Source organism: Manis javanica, chromosome 4, assembly GCF_040802235.1.
Source record: "Manis javanica isolate MJ-LG chromosome 4, MJ_LKY, whole genome shotgun sequence".
Lineage (NCBI taxonomy): Eukaryota > Metazoa > Chordata > Mammalia > Pholidota > Manidae > Manis > Manis javanica.
In genome coordinates, this window is record NC_133159.1 from 131,074,447 (window position 1) to 131,085,895 (window position 11,449).

Sequence of the window (11,449 nt, forward strand, 5' to 3'; positions counted from 1 at the left end):
CCCCCGAGTGATCATCTTCAAGGCCAACAGTGGTGGTTTGAATGTTTCTCACACTGGCATGTCCCTAGTTCTGTGCTCTGATTCCCTGTGTACATTTAAGGGCCCTTGTGGTTACACTGAGCTCACCTGGGTCATACAGAATTCTCTCCCTGTTATAAATTCACCTGATTCGCATCCTTAATTCCCCTTTGCTATGTAACTTAACATATCCTCAGGCTCTGGAGATTAGGACATGGGCATCTTCGGGGCCATGATTCTGCCTACCACCACGTGCGACCACACGAAGGAAGGAAGAGCATCAAGGAGTTGAGCTGATAGAGGCTGGTGAAGACCATTGTCAGCCAGACCAGATGGGGAGACCCTAAAGGGTCTGGGAGGGATGGTACCACAAAGGATGACATTAGGAAGAAGAATGCAAGTAAAAGGGGTAACTTTAGCTGACGCCCCCAGAGTTCCAGGGACTGTGGTCTTTTCCCTCCAACTTGGGTTAAGTCACTGTAGGCAGTAAGCCATGCGTGCCCACCTCACCTCTTCTGTGATTTTCTTGACACTGCTGCTTGGAAGGAAACCCCTGAAGCCATCCACTGGGGAGGGAACGGGTGGCCGTGAGAAGTGGAGGGATGCTCTCGTGCCCTAAGAATTCAGCAGTCCAGCACCCCTGGGACTTAGCTCACTCTCCCCATCACTGTGGCCCTGCCCAGGAGGCTTGGGCAGGACTAAAGAGCAGACAGTGGTAGATGTCCTTGGGCAGACTTCTCTTGCCTGGTGCCAGCCTCTCTGCCAAGCCATCAGTTACATCCCCAGCTGTTAATTTACCAAATCATTATAGGACATCTCTTCTGTGCCACGGTGCAGGGTATTTAATGATGAGTAAGACGGTCCCCTGGCCACAGATAGCTCACAGTCCGGGGAGTTAGAGGTAAGTGAATGTAATTACACGTTGGTGTGACAGGTGCTGCACAGCCACGCACTGTGCAGCCCACGGGGCCTGAGGTGTACCACGGGGAGCCGACTCCACCGGGCTCCTGCCTGTGTCTACAAAATGCTGTCCTCCAAGCCCTTGATCAGGGTCTGTTGCCTCCATTTACAGCTTTGTTCCTGCCTGAGTGAAAATCGGAGGCTGCTCACATTATTTTGATAAAGGGCCCCTTTCCAGGAGTTCAAGGACTCATCCAGCCACGGGGCTGGTTTTTGTAAATGGAGAGGCAGCATCTATGAAGCAAAGCACTTGCTGGGGGGTGGGACCAGGTGGTCCCCACCAAGGTGCCCAGGCTGCAGGGTAGCATCAGACACCCACTGCAGAAATCAGAATTTCCAGGCGGCAGCTGTGGTGGGGTCCTTGCTGAGATTTAGCCGGAGAACAGAATAACTTTGCATAATGAATGTGAGCTCTGCAGAGGGTAAACTGTAAAGTGCTCAGCAAATATTAGCTTGTGTGCCTCCTCCTGCCCTGGCTTCCCCTGCCAGGGTGGCTGAAGCCCTTGAGCCCAGTTGGGGAAGTGGCTGGAGGTGGCTGAAGTCTGCTGGGTGGGGACACCCAGGATGCTCTGCTGTGGTACTGTCCAGTTTTTCCTGGGGCCACCCAGACACATGCACTGGTGGCGGGGGGGGGGGGGGGGGTGCAGAAAATTCAGGCACTAGTGGAAAGGAGTAGAAACAGGATGTGGAAACCAGTTCTGTCCTTGTCCTCAGGATAATCAGTTTGCAGGGGTCTCCTTACTCTGGGCACACAAGCCTTACTCCTTCTCCAACAGCCCCGAACCCTTCAGAGGAGCTGAAAGTCAGAGGAAATTAGGCCTCGGCCCCACAGTGGGAGCAGCCTGCTCACAGTACGCCCTCCATATGGTTTAATAATTTGAGATTTCTTACACGTCTCAAGGGAAGGCTGGAGGGGTTTTGATGTTCTTCCTACGGTTTTCCAGCATGCATCTCTTCTCATCAATAAAAGATTGGGTTTACTCACTGTGGTAAGCCGAAAGTGAAAAACAGGTGCAGCTATATAATATTTCTCTTTAATTACTGTTTATGGAAAAAAAAAGTGCACAAATGTGGAAATTAATTATTCCATATTGTTAGACCAGGATGAACTACTTACTAATTTTAACTGTGGCTTTTATGTAGAGGCTGTTGCTCAACATCTTATTAATTTAAGTAAATATTAACAAACAGTTTGTACACCTCCCCCACTCCTCTGCCTTCCCTCCTCCACAACCTCCCTGCCCCAGCCCAAATAGGATATTCTCCTGGGGCAGGTGTGGGGTCTTTTTTCCTTCACTGTGTGCTGTTGGGCCTGAGTAGTACAAAGCTTCCTCTCAAGAAGAAAGGCTTTTTGATTTAAGTGTTTTCCTCCCTCCACTGGCAAGCAGTCAGGGTGCCCTGGGACTCACATAGAAATGCAAAGAAATGCTTTTTCTATTATTTATACCTATTTCCATGCCTGGCACATTTGCCCTGTCAGCTTGCAGTCTCCCTCTCTCTGGTGTGCCCCCAACGAAAGGCACCTATGAATGGCTGGTGGCCCACTGGGCAGATGAGCAGGAATGAGATGGGGCAGGGAAGCCTGTAAAGGTCCCACTGTGTGCATGCTCCTGGCTCGTGGACTAGAGATTCTGCACCTGAAATCATGGAGCCTCTCGGCAGCAGAGTAGGGTAGGCAAGATGGCGGGTGCTGGCCTTAGCACGTTTTCCACAGAATCCGTACAGGGCGCTTGAGCCTTACTTAACCCTTCTTGAGTTGCAGGGGGAAGAGGCAGGGCTCTCCGGAGCCTTTTGGCTGGAAGCTATTGGTGGTTTGGAGCTCTTGAAGCTCAGTTCAAACTATTGTTGCATAACAATATATGTGAAATATAGTGGCTTAAGACAACAACCAATTTACTACGTCTCATCATTGTGTGGGTCAGGAACTGGAACAGGCCTCAGCTGGTGATTCCTGAGCTCCACTCAGGGTAGTCGGGTGTGGCCCAGACAGCTTGACTCCCATGTCTGGCTCCCAAATGGGGATGGCTGGAAGGCTGGGCTCAGCTTGGTTGACCAGGGAACCTTCACGTGACCTCTGCAGCGTGGTGTTCCAGGGAAGATGGACTTCTTACACAGTGGCTCAGGGCACCTACAGAGTGTCCAAGCGGCCTCTCTCTAGGCAGAGCTTCAAGACTTCTTCTGACCTAACCTCATAGTCCTAGGACGCCACTTCCATCTCATTCTGTCGGTCAAACACATCACGAAGGCCAGCCAGGATTCAAGGGGAAGGGAATTAGACCCCACCTCTCATGGAAGGAGCAGCAAAGACCTCGAAGTCATCGTTAATCTCCCCTAGCACACCATTCAGCTCAAGGGCTCACCAGGTCCAGTAGAGGCAGTGTGATGGAGAATATTGTAGGCTGATGGTCTGGGTTAACTCAGAATTTGGGTAATGTCTGATCTCAATCACTGATCCTCATTTTCCTTATGTTTTATAAGTTATTCTTTATGTTTCTTATTTCTTATATTTCCTTCCCCAAATTTGTTTATTTCTTACAATAAAAACAATAGCTCCTACCTTATAGGATTATTGTGAGGATTAAGCAAGATCACACATAAAAAGCCCCAGCCAGAGCCTGGCACCCAGAAGGTGCACCATCTATGGAGCTCTTGCTATAAAGATGACTGTTGAATGAGGACAAAAATGTGTGAAGACTCATGGGGTTGTGAATGTTTAGTCTCATCTGTGGGTCATGAAGCAATTTTAGTGGCATTAGAAAAACAAAGTAGAAAAGGAAAGATCAGAATAAAAAACATCAAGTTGCACCATGTGTAACCGAGGCAAATACAGGTTTTCAAAACCTGCTTCAGTTTGTACATAGGGGTGTGTGTGTATGTATTTGTGTGTACATTTCATGATGTGAAATATATTGTTTTATTAAGAAAAATACTTTTTACTGAGGTTCATGGTCAAAGACATTTGAAAGTGTTTTTGACACCTGCAGGACTCAAAAGCATAGTCCTGACCACACTGGGGGAGCCTGAGAACTCAGGGCTGGTACAGAGGAGGAAAAGGTTAGTAAATGTGTCAAGTCCACCAGGATCCCGGACTCAGGGATACTTGACTGTCAAAATCAACAAAGTCGAAGTGCCTGGCAGGCCCAGCATTTGTCCTGGTGTCAGTTCTGAATGTGACAGGTAGCCCTGAAAACTGGATGAGTAGGAAGCAGCACAAAATCCCTCTCATCCTCCAAGCTCTTACTCCCTGGGTGTGTTCAGGGTCGCGAGTGGACTCTATGCCTTGTCCTGGTACAGCAGGAAAGGAAGAGTTGGACATGGGCTTGGAGGGCAGCGAGGACCAAGGATCATCATGGTGGACATGTGCTGTCCTGTCTGCTAAGGACACTGATCTTGTCCCAAGAACTGCTCCTCCCTGATGCCAGCCATGGGGTTCCCAGGGGTCCTGTCTTCGCTGCCTCTATGCTTCATGCTGTAGACAACTATGTTGGTTAACCTGCAGTGGTACATCAGAGCTCTTCCCTGGGATATTTTGTTCTTTTCAATGTGGGGTGGGTTAGAAAAAGCTTTTATCAACCCCTTTCTAGTGTAGGAAGCCCTGAGAGGTAAAACCTGACAGCTATCATGTCCAAAGTGTGTCTACAGGAAAGGAGGACAAAGCCAGCACACAGAGGGAAGCATGGAGAGAGAACAGAGGCAGCTGGCTTGTATTTGGTTCCTGGATATACTTGCCCATGAAGCACAGCTGTGTCCCACCTTGCTTGCAGCACAACTGTTCAACCTCACTGTCCAGGAGGCAATATATCCCCTTTTGCCTGTACTCCTCTGAGATCACTTTCTGTCTCTTGCATCCAAGAGTCTTTCCTAAACATCTTAAAAGGGAACATGCCGGTGAGACCAGAAGGGATGACTCTGAGCACACTCATTTCTCCTGGGCCTGCATCAAGCTCGTACAGAGGCTGCCACCCCCAGCTCTCGCTCTTGCCCAGGTATCTTCAGGGTACACGCCCCCTGAACAAGGGGCAGCCCAGTCAGTATACACACTGGATTCACCCTCTCACACTCCCTCTGGACAGGAACAGTCAAGGGCAGCCAGCCTGCCCCCCATGTGGGTCCTCCAGCCCCTGTGTAGTTAAATGCCATGATCTCCACTGTGCCAGAGGCTGCCACATCAGGAGGCTTGGATCAAGTGATTTGTCTCCCTCCAACACAGCTGCTCTCTGGTTCCTGTCTGACAAATGCGGTTCATTAGGGCTGACAAAGATGAATGTCCTTGTTTACGGAAGTTGGCTAAGTGCTGGTCTCAGGGAGCCTCTGGGCCTGGATCTCAAGCGAGGTGTGCTCGGGGTTGGCTCCCCAACACTCCCTTGTAGCCACGGGCTGCGCTGGGGACAGGTAGGCCCATCATATGCCCCCTGCCAAGGGTAGATCTCCTGAGAATTTCATGGTTGGGGTACTGTAAAATTTGGCACCACCACCAGAGAGTCAGCCTGGTTTTTTTGGGTGGATGCCCTGTGACGGACTGGCAGGGTGACAGACACATGTCTGGGCCACTGACATCCACTGCGCATCTCTTACAAGCTGTGTAAGGGGATGGTGGAGGACTTGTGCTGTCAGTCTGCTTGGGCTGCTATGACAGAAATACTATGGACAGACATTGACTTCTTGACTTCTCACAGTTCTGGAGGCTGGCAGTTCATGACGGGGGGAGCTGGCAGATCTGGTGTCTCATGAGGGCTCTGTGTTATTTGCAGGGGGCTGTCTTCTTGTGTCCTCACAGGGCAGAGAGAGCACCGGGGCTAGTCTCTTTCTCTTCCTATAAGGACACTAATCCCATCAGGTGGCTCTACCCTCACCACCTCATCGAAACCAAATTTCTCAATACCGCCCCTTGGAGATTCGGTTTCAGCATATGAACTGATGTTGACCCAGGGGGACACAAGCACGGACTGCCTAGCAGGGGCTTGTCTAGAGAGGAAGAAGACTCAGAAATGGAAGCTGGGCGTGAAGAGAATGCTTCGGCTGCATTCCGTGGAGAACTTCAACAAATGCTATCACCTTCCTTCCTTCCTGTCCTTCTGACCATTTATTTCAGTCAATGATTGAATGGCTCTGAACCCTGAGAAACTGAAGCAACAATTCTCAGCCTGGCTGAGCAGCAGAGTCACGTACTGAGGTGGCGTTCGAAGTTTTGGACTGTCATCCACAGTCAGAAACACATTTTACATCACAACCCAGGGGGGCACATGTGCACACACACACACAATTTCATCAGAGTGTCACCAAATGATTTTTACCTTTGCTGAGTGCAATATTTTCTATTCTGTTCCATTTTATAGGTTTAGAAAATGCTAGTTGCAACCTAGTAAGTTGGTTCCATGATTGCTAATGGATTACAACCCTTGGCTGAAACACCACCACTGACTGATGGTGCTTTCTTCAAATCCACATTAACTGTGTTGGGGCACGGCCTCCTAAGGAGGGAACATATAGCCAAGACTTCAAGGGTGGATAAAGGATGGCAGGGGCCATGCAGGAAACAGCATTTTGGTGGAGGAAATAGAAATAGCTCTTCCAATGCCAGGAGGGAGAGCTAGAGGGAGCGACACCCGGCACAAGAGAGGCTGGGAGTTCAGCTCAGCTGGAGCTCAAGTGTCAGGGGCAGAGGGTGAGGGCCAGGGAAGGCTGACCCTGGGGGATTGCTAAGGCCTGTGGAAGAGTTTGTACTCTACGTGGAGGGCAATGAGAAGTCCTTAAAGGATGTTAGCAGAGTGACACGGTCAGATTAAGGCTTTTTGAAAGACCACACTGCTGTGTGGAAAATGGGTTTGGGGTGCAGCGGACAGGGAGTGCCAGGCTGGATCCAGGGAGCTCAGCTCAGCTGGCAGGGCGGCCCAGCACAGGGGAATAGCACACAGGAATGGGAGCGTCCTGCAGATGCAGGGCTGGGCTAGTCCATCCACCTCCAGCTGCTGTCCTTGGGCAGGGTGTGACCCAGACGACTGAGGGTAACAGCAGAGGTTCAGGAAAGAGATGATGATGATGGGAACAGGGAGAACGGCACATTCGAGAACTATTATGGTGGGGATGATCTTGGGGGTTTCTTTTGGCTGTAAGCCTCCGGAATTCTGACTCTCCCCTGCCCACTTCTGCTCTGTCCTGCCTCTCACTTCAGTGTTGCCTGTGCTTGCCCAGGGCTGAGCTGCGTGGAGAGGTGGCACTGGGAAGAGGGCTTAGGGATGGAGGTCTGGAGCCAGAGCCAGAGCCACCTGAGAGGTCAGGGAGGGAGGGCCTGCCTTCCCTGCTGCAAAGAAGAGAGGGGCAAGCGAAGGGGCCAACCTCACCGACACCCCCTCATTTCAGGTTCCCAGAGTGCTACCGCTGGCTGGCTGCCGAGGGAAGGGAGAGCTTTGGATCAGAAATGAAATGTGAGTTTTAAACCAGACAGTCTATAGGATGCAGAAAGTGACCGGCAAGTTCTGGGCTGTTTGCGGGTGGTGGTGGGGTCAAGGCAGCATATCTGCTGTGGCTAAGGAGCAGCCCTGCATTTGCGCTCCCCAGGGGCTTGGGGAGCCCGGGATCAGCCCCAGCAGGGCCAGCTCTGCGATCTGTGCCCTCTAGCTGAGCCCTGAGCCCCACACATTGCATCCTGTGCTCTGCTTTTTACTCCCAGATAGGGAGCTCCTCTGGGCCGAGCTCTGTGGGCTCTGAGCCCCACCCCAACCCAGACAGGGAGGCCAGTCACTGTGCCCTGACTCTGCTGGAACCAGGGTCAGTTTAATCAGGGAGAAGGAGAGAAAGGCCTCTTTGCACCTCTGGTGGGAGTCGTGTTCTCCAATCCTGCTTTACAAGTACGCCCTGAACTCTGAGCAGCAGAGCAGACCCTTTGGCTGGTGCTTATTTTGAGTGCGCAAACTGGTCAGAAACCGTGGGGACCTGGGTGGGGATGTGGCCTGAAACACAAGTCAGGAAGCCTCCCTAGACTCCTCCCTTCCAGCGTTTGATGATAGGACTTGCAAGGCTCCCCTCAGGCTTCCGTCTAAAGCCTGTCGCCTGGCCCGCGTGAGGGCTGTCTTGACAAATGCACTGCTTTTCCAGATTGTCAGACTGGCCTGTGGGTCAAGGTCAGTGTGTGGGACTCAAGCAGCTGATCAGAAAGGTCGGAAATGGGGAGAGCTGGGGATGCATCTCAGCCGGCGTCCATGGGGATGGCAGGGGTAGAGAGCCACAGAAAGCACACGGAGACCCCGAGACCACAGGGTGGCAGTGGCAGTGACAGCGTGTTCATCCTCACAGTGAGGATGGTTGTCCTCCTCGGGAACTGACGCCCAAAGAGATAAACTTCTCCACGGTTAGGCAGCTGGCAAGTGGCTGCCCGGCTCCTGAGTGCCGTGGTGACAGGGACACAGACAGAAGGCACTCAAGGGCGAGAGCACCAGGGCGGAGGGAGGGCAGGGGGTTGGAGCAGATGGGGCCCAGGGTGAGCTCGTGGACCCTACGGGCTCTACTCTTCACCTTCAGCCCTGGGGTGTGCACTCTCAAGCTGGTTATGGGCTGCAGAAGCTTGAGAAAGTAAATTATTCCTCAAAGGCCATGGTGTGTGATTTCAAAAGCAGTGGGCGCTCCTGTTTCTGACTTCCTGTGCATGAACCAGCCTCCCTCCTCATCCTGCACTGGGGGGTTTCTTCCTTCTTGCTTTAATTTTTTTTTTTTGGCTTCTGTTTAAAATTAATTCCACAACACTGAATAACCTTCCCCCGCAAGGTTGGAGTTAATCAGGCTGAATTTATTAAGATCTTTACAATTAAATGAGCTCATACCAGAAGGAGGGAAGTTACCTTATTATCCCATTTTAAGAGCTTGAATAATTTTAGTCCCTAACTTACTGTCGACCCCCAGTGACTTCTGTCACAGTCGCCAATGATTTTAGAGGGCACTGGACCATGGGCTTCTCCGTGTTTCCCATCCCTGATGCGGGGAGAAGCGTGTTCGGACAAGTGAGTCATTGCGGAGGAGAAGCCAGGGGGAGGGGAGTGTGCCGTCAGCAAGGAGGGGCCCGTCCTAGTCTGACAGGCGGAGCTTGGGCTCCGAGGGGACGTTAGGAAGGGATGCTTGCATCCCAAGCATTCATCCCGGGGGGCACTGCCAGCCTTGCCTGGACCCCTGCCTCCTCCTGCCTCCCCCTCCTGGCTCTTCTCTCATAGCAGGGAACATCTTGCCTGCTACCTACAGGATTAGACAGGCCCAGATGGTGGGGCGTTCTGTAACCCTGAAGAAGGGACTCAGCCCAGAAATGACCCTGATGCTGGGCCCAGGTTGACCTGCACCCCCTGTGTTGTTTCAACCTCGATGAGTTACCCCCACTCTGCACACTAAGGTCAGGGGTTTCCCTGCTTTGTTCTTGCCAACCTGCTCACCAGAACCCACAGCCCACCACGCACCGGGTTTGGCTGACCATCATTGCGGGGACGGACACCTGTTTGGATTTCTGACTACCTCTCATTCAGCTACCTCATAAAAAGGCTCCATCAGGTTGTAGAATTCACAGCTCTGTGGCTGAGGCCTATTATGTCCCCCCAAATTGTATTATGTCACCCACAAATTGACTTATGTCTCCCAAGAAGATGTGTTCAAGCTATAACTCTACTACCTATGAATATGATCTTATTTGGAAATAAGGTCTGTAGATGTTATCAAATTAAGATGGGGTGATTAGGGCAGACCCAAATCCAATATGACCAGTGCCCTTATAAGAAGAGAAGAGGTGCCGGGAGATACCTAGGGAGAATGCCATGTGAAGATGGAGGCAGGGATTGGAGTGACATCTACAAGCCAAGGTGTGCCAAGGATTGGTGGCAACACCAGAAGCTAAGAGAGAGGCATGGGACAGATTCTCCCTCAGGACCCTACAGAAGCAACCAGCCTTGCTAACACCTTGATTTTGAACTGTGCAAGAATAAATTTCTGTTGTTTTCAGCCACCTAGGAAACTAATACAGAGCCAATATGCCCACCACTACTAATAACCATCTGGGTTCCAACATCCATACTGCCGGGTCACCATGTTTTACCATGTTTGAATTCCTTCCTGGTGCTTCTCCTGGCTCATGGTTTTCCATACCAATTTCCAATTACCAGCCCAGCCTCTGGGGTTTCTCTGGTCTAAGTGCTGAACCCACATAGTTAACCCCCAGGTGACATTGCCCTGTCCTAATGTGACATATACAGGAGGCAGACCTCAGATTCCTGTTGCTGTGGTAGCCCATTGCCGCTGTGTAGATTTTAGCCAATGTTAAAAGCAATTGTCCAAAACTGAGCCCTCTTCTAATTGTAGGCCAGCAGTTTGACTCTCACTAGCCGCCTTGAGCCATAGGAAGGACGAAAAGCAGAACCTAGGCAGCTTGCTCAAAAAATACTTGGATCCCTGGACAGTTGATGCTGAGCACCATGAAAGTTAGCTTTCGCCATGCCTCCCTTCAGGTTTCATCCAGGCAGTGATGCCAAGCTGAATGGAGAAAACAACCCAGCTAGCTGTGCAATCCCCTGCTGCACACACTGACTTCAACTATAGTCAGGGCAGGTGTAATGGGCACCCTTAATCATCAGGATCAGTTGAACACTGTATGTAATTTACATTCTTTTCCTTCATAACCTTATTACTTATCTGGGACACAACTCCTCTCTCCCTGCTGCAAATACTCCCTGGATCTTTACCCCAAATGGAACCAACTAGACAGCATATAATCAACTTCCTATATATGTTTCCCACCCCCCTTCATTATAATGTGATTACCCCTGGGAGTGGCTCCATCAACAAGGCAATCAAGAAGTGGTACCAAAACAGTGCAGCCCTCTGTGAAATCTTGGTCAAACACCGTGCTCTTGACTCACCTCATGTTTTTGGTCATTAGCATATAGATCTTCTACAATGTCCACCACCCGACTGTGTGTGTTTCCCTACAAGGTTTTAGAGATCTGTTCATGGTCTCAAGAACTGGGATACTGCATTTCTGCTAACTGCTCCTAGTAACTTTCCCATTGGTCAGTTCTGCCCAGTGACCCCACCCATTTTGCTCTGACCCTTGGCTCTGTCTCCTGGCTGCAGTCTTACTCCAGCCTTGCTTACTGGTTGCCTTTTGAACTTACAGTTTGCAAAATCTGTGTTTTCTGCTTTCACATTATGGACTCTGGAAATACATATGCACCTACACACACACACACACACACACACACACACACACACACACACACACACACACACACACACCCCTACCTTCCTGAGGACTCTCTCTGGCCTCTCCCCACTGGCTTTCTCCCTGCTGTAGCCCATCTCCCTGGAAAACTCCTCTGACATCAGCTCCAGTCCTGGCCCAAGAGGGACTGGGTGAAATGTGGACGATAGGTGGGGTATAGTGCAAACAGGGTTTGAAAAAAGGATGGAAATTTCATAAGTAGAGGAGAACAATAGACATTTC